The 6,349-nt window shown below is 38.5% G+C and overlaps 1 pseudogene; it reads right to left on the reverse strand.

Moving 5' to 3' along the window:
• Window positions 1-1,857: 1,857 nt before the first annotated feature.
• Window positions 1,858-6,141, reverse strand: LOC102772128 (annotated as a pseudogene).
• Between the last annotated feature and the right edge of the window lie 208 nt (window positions 6,142-6,349).

Genomic DNA, 6,349 nt, shown 5'->3' on the forward strand with positions numbered 1-6,349 from the left:
TCATTTCCTAATCAGCTCTATCCAGACATAAAGGTAAAATTTATGATAAAAGCATAAAAGCCAAAATCCTTGATTTTCATTGGTTTGAATAAAACACTTGATGATAAAATTGTGCAACAGTAGATTTTTCCACTTAATTGTGTTATTTCGATATTTTTTGTAAGTCGGGAAAATAAAAGTGGATTTTCCACATGTTATTCTGTCAAGTTTAAGGCAAGGAAAGTTTCCTGCATACCTAGCATCAGAAATACATTTTCAAACATTTCATTATCCATATCCTCCTTTCCCCACACACTCACTATAGTATATTTGATATTAGAAAAAAGGAACAAGAATTTATTTTATCATCACCTATGCTCTAATATTATAAATGTGGTCTAGATTACATCTCTGACAAAGACAGGTTAGAAATGTTAGCGAAAACTATTCTTTTTCATTGTGAATATGGAAAATTCACAGATAGCAAAAAATAACCTCTAAGAGTTGACTTAGAATCAATCCATTTTAAAATAAAATAAAATATTAAATGGCATGGTCATTTTGCCCTGGATAAAACTTCCATTTGACTCAGCAGGACTTAGTGAAGCAATCTTCCCTCTGCATTGTGGGAGCTCACACTAGATTACATCTCTGACAAAGACAGGTTAGAAATGTTAGCGAAAACTATTCTTTTTCATTGTAAATATGGAAAATTCACAAAAAATAACCTCTAAGAGTTGACTTAAAATCAATCCATTTTAAAATAAAAAAAAATATTAAATGGCATGGTCATTTTGCCCTGGATAAAACTTCCATTTGACTCAGCAGGACTTAGTGAAGCAATCTTCCCTCTGCATTGTGGGAGCTCACCATCATCCAATATCTTGAAGGCCTGAGTAGAACAAAAAGTTAGGGGGCAGGATGAATTCCCCTTTGCCTGAGTAGAAGTATCCATCTCCTCTTTTCTGCCCCTACTGTTCCTGGCTCTCAGACTTGCACTGAATTATACCACTGGCTTTCCTGGGTCGTCTCTGTAGACAGCAGACAGTAGGACTTCTCAGGCTCTATAATTATGTGATCCAGTTGCTTATAATAGATCTGCTTAATCAATCTCCTATTGTTTCTATTTCTGTGGAAAATTAAAACATGATGTATTCTCATGCAGAAGAGCACTATGTGATGCTAAACTTCCCTGGTTGAAACCATGGCAGAGATTGGAGACCTATCCAATTACCTCTCTCCTAAATCCAATCCTAGAGCTCCTCAATTCCACAGACTATAGTAGAAATGCATGGATTAAGTCCCATCACTTCCTTCTAAAGGGGTGGAAATGGGGACTGAGAGAAGTTAATGGATCAGCCTGAAATGGGGGACTTATTAAGTCAAGCTTTTGTACCTTAGTTTCCAATATGAGAACTTTGAAAATAAAATTAATGTGTAATTTCCAATAGGAAGAATCTGGGAACATGGGAAGCACATCACTGCAGTAACTTAAGAATTTTAGAAAGGGAAAAGAGCTCTCTTTTGTTCCAACCTTCTAATTCTCAGGACAGAGATCTTAATGTGGAGAATGCAGATAACCTCATTTTAGATAACCTCATTTTTCATTCTCTGCCACAAATCATAGAATAATTTAATATGCTCTAAGTCATTTGTAAAAATGGCCTAGGCTATAGAGGATAAAAAAGTATGGTATTTTAAAACCACATGAGTGAGGCGAAGTCTATTCCTGTTCATTGCTGGTCTTTCTGTAATATGCATATTTGCTTCGGTCAGTTATTTGATGAAGGGAAGGTCTGTTTGTCCTCTCATTGGCTCTTTAGGATAATATTCTATTTTCTTTTTTTTAAATAACAAATAATATTTTTATTTGTACCACTAAATGTCTGACTTTGATTCTAGGACTGGGGGTTCATATCCATCAGTGCATTCAATTTTAGCACCTGTCTCATCCCCTGAACTGCGGCCTTCACCATGAAGCTCCATGACTTTCTCCAGTTCAAACTTGGGCTTCTTTGGCATTTTGACTTTTCTAACAAAACATCATGGAGCAGATAAATAGGTTGGCAAGACTTTTCTACATCTTTTCCAATGCTGTCTGGAGTCAATGTGCTGACCACCTCTTTCAGGTCATTTGTCTACACCTCTCAGGTCATGATTTCTATCTTCTTCCAGACTTGATGAACCTGTTGATGCTGAGCATTGAGAGGTCTTCTGAACCTGATTGCTGCATTTTTTTAAAATTATTTTTTAGTAAATCCAACACAGAATAGATAAAGCAAATAAACATCAGTAGTCTGGGCATCAACATGACCTTTAATCATGGTCTGCCATTTTTTGACCATGGAGCACATTTTGTCACAGGTAAGCTCCAAGCCATGAAAATTAATCCAGCAACTTTTGCCCTGAACATCTTCAGTGATTATCTTGAATTTTCTAAGTGCAACTTCATTGTTCTGTAGCTCAGCTAAGCTCACTTCACAAACACAACTCTTGATCCTGTCAGAGGTAAGTTTGGTTCCTTGGGTTCTCATAACTTGTGTTGTTTCCAATGTTTCTTACATTGAACAAAGCTGCGGCCTCCGCATCACAACAATCTTCCTTAGGAAATGGATCAACCATTCCCTTCTCAGCTCCCTTTTTGCTGCCTTTCATAAGGTACTCTTCTTGCTGACTGCATGGTGCTGTGCAGAGTGCCCAAAGGGCCTGCTTTCTTCATCGATATACAGATGGCCCAGAGTGTTTTCTGTGTGTTTGTTTTCCTTTTGTCTTTGGTACTTGACAATAAACAGCGTACATGGATTGATTTTGGCCTCACAGTTCATTTGAGTGCTGGTCAGCCTCCCTTTCAAAGTCCATGGGACTCCCCCTGTTGCAGGGTTCCACTTTGCTGTACAAGAAGTGATTGTTTACTCTCTCCAGCCCCTGATCCTCTGCTGCTGTGTGTGGTTTGACAGGATGAAAATTTATAGCTGGATGAGCCATTGCAAGAGTTCTTTATCACCAAGACCATGATACCACCTTTACTTACGACTTTTTTCTACCTTCAGGAGTGCAATTGTCCACCATTTTAGTGTACTTCCTTCCCAATAGTCTTTGTGAAGTTTCCTTAAAAAGGGAAATTTCTATAGAGGAGGGGTATTAAAAGTAGCAGCATTTGGGAGTTCATAATCAAATGATGACAAGTTGGGATTCAATGTTAGGGGTGAGGTCGGTAACAGCTTACTCAATATTCAGCATATTACACAATATGAACTTGTGAAATAAGGACCAAAAAATGGCAGAAACAACTAGGGACCATCCTACTTACAACCTTTTTATTCTAAGTCTAGTGCTTTTCCATCTCTTGCCTTCAGACGTGGGTGACAGTCATGTCTAATTTTCAGAGATGGGATTTCTCACCTCTGTTAGTGTCTTCACAGGTATTGTGGCAGGCCGGGGGTCCGGTGGGGGGGAGGGGAGGATGTCATCATGAACTGCTTTCCAAATTCTATAGTAAACCATCATCACAACCCTTTTTTTAAAAAAATATATTCCATTGACTTTTCACAGAGAGGAAGGGAGAGGGATAGAGAGTCAGAAACATCAATGAGAAAGAAAAAACGATCAGCTGTCTCCTGCACAACCCCAACTGGGGATGTGACCACAACCAAGGTCGAACCCGGGACCCTCCAGTCCGCAGGCCAACGCTCCATCCACTGAGCCAAACCGGTCAGGGCATCACAACCCTTTTTTGATAAAGGATGGATAGAGGAGCAATGTTGTGTGCTCAGCTCCAGAAGATTTTATTTTCCTCTTATGTAAACTACTTTATGTCAGAATATGAGTTTATATAAAATTAATGTGTTATATATACCAAGCCTAAATGACTTAATTTTGGATATATAGACATTTTTGATGATTAAATATTAGTCTGTAGTTATTGAAGGGCCTCTCAGGAATGACAGAGTTCCCAACCCTCCTTTATGTTTTGTCTAAAATAGGATTGAAAGGTTTTTAATAGACTTTAGAAGGCCTCGCAATCTCCATATATTCAGCCTTGCCTGCACTGATTTATTGGTGGATTTCCTGTGGAATTTTTATGTGACACTTGATTTCCCCTGCGGGGCTTATTAACTCCTGATTGGGTAATGTAAATTTCCAGCCAAGATTAAGCACAAACAAAGCCAAAGTTCATTTATTTTAATAAAGGCAAATTGAGGTTCTGAAGGTCTGGTGTTTCCTTCTCTAAATAAACTACTCTGTCAGAAGATTCTTTGTAAAATACTTGGTAGGAATTCCAAAGAAATAAACGTAATGCTCTAATTTCTGACTTATGCATTAAAGTTTTGAAATTAAAACTGGTTCTATGTGCAAGTAATCTGTTTAAGTCTCTCCTTTCCCCCCTTTTTTATGGCTCACAGGATAAACTGCTAGGAGAAATATTTCTGTCTCCTTAGGCCTGTCAACTTACCACCCCCTAGATCTTGTTATACTCATTCTCAACACAGAGATGGCATTTCTGCTAGTGTTCAGTAGTGACTATGAATTCTCTAGCAGAAAAAAACTAATGATATACTTGTATTAGAAACTGTATAAACTCCTTACATATTTTTCATAACTTATTTCTCACACACACAAAAACGCTGTTCTCATGGAATAGAGACTTTTCTTGGAGTAGTGACAACATGTGATAGGAGAGAATTGCCCAAAGGGACATTTACAAGATACACTTGATGGTGGGAGAAGCTTGATTGGGAATAGGATAAGAAGGATGAAATTAACATTCCAGATTTCCTGGTTTGAGTGAACTGATGGCAGATTTGTATGTGGGAAAGACATGAAGAGGAGTAGATTCTTGGTTAAAAGGCAAGTGTTAATAAACTAATATTTGGATATGTTGAAGTCAAGATACCTCTGGGACATCCAAGAGATTCTGTGGACATTTTGAAATATATGTCTGGAGTATGGTAGACAGCTGAGGGTATAGTAGTGCATCTTGGAAGAGTTTGCAGAAAAGTACATTAGAAACTCTGTATACCAAGGTTGCCATATTCTATATAAGAAAAGCCTAATATGCTAAGTGTCCGTTCAACCAATAGAAGCATAATATGCTAATGATATGCTAAGGATGCTACACTACTCGTTATGATGTTTACTGACCACCAGGGGGCAGACCCTCCAACCAGTAGGTTATCTTGTTGCTGGAGTCCTGCTGATCAAGACTGAGTAAGATGGGCCAGACACGCCCTGGAGCCCTCCCCCAGTCCCTCCCTGGCTGGCCAACCTGCCCTGTCCCTCCCTGGCACAATTGTGCTCCGGCGGGGTCCTTCAGTCTGGCCTGCACCTTCTTGCAATCTGGGACCCCCTTGGGGGATGTTGGAGAGGTGGTTTCAGCCCGATCCCGCAGGCTAGGCTGAGGGACCTGACTGGTGCACAAATTCATGCACAAGGCACCTGGTATATATATTTTTTCCTGCCATAATCTTGACACATATGTGGCTATATCACTCAATATATATACTTTTGAATAAATGAATAAGTGAGTCAGGGAGTGAATTAAAATAATACTATTAGAGATAGGAGTTATGTCAAAGTGAAGGCAATAAATATTTTAAATGAAGAAATTTTTCCCTATTTAATCATTAATTATCTGCTTGTAATGTCCTATGCTCGCTCATTCAGTAAATTGAATTCTTTAATATTTTTAAGTCCTCAACTTTTCTCACAATTCTGTATCAATCAGAAATTGCCACAATGCTGCTAAACAAAACCACTCTAAAATTATTGCCTTAAGACAACAATTACTTGACTTCACACTGGTTGGGATTCAGTTGGTCTGGCCTGGACTTGTCTGAGCTTGGTTTTAGGCGACATGTTGGATCCAATTTTTCTCATGTGTCTCTTTTCCTCCTTCAGAACAGCAGCTAAGCTTCTCAGAGCAGATTTCAAAACTGTCTGCAGCCTGTTTCATATCATCCAAAAATGTCCAATATCTGGGCTCAAAATTAAGGGGCAGAGAAGTCCATTCCTACATAGAATCATGGAAGGGGTGAAAAGTTTTCAATAATAGTCCTGTCTACCACATTTGCCAAAACCAGTACCTGAAGTTTCATGGTCTTCCCAACATGTTGGGTCAGTAAATTCCTCACTGGATATTTTTTCCTTGATGTACCACATCATTTCTAAGGGGCATCACTTTGCATATTCCTACCAAAATACTTTCTTCACCTTTAGTTTCAATATTTTAAAGATAGGGACTTACATTCTTTTAGAGTACATTTTGGCTATATTTTGGAGATTTGATTGCACAAAAGTTTTCAGGGACGGAAGAAGAAAGCAAAATGACATGGCCAAAGTAGCATTAAAGAAAAAAGACTATGTTTTATAT

The sequence above is a fragment of the Myotis davidii genome, unplaced genomic scaffold, assembly GCF_000327345.1.
Source record: "Myotis davidii unplaced genomic scaffold, ASM32734v1 scaffold243, whole genome shotgun sequence".
Lineage (NCBI taxonomy): Eukaryota > Metazoa > Chordata > Mammalia > Chiroptera > Vespertilionidae > Myotis > Myotis davidii.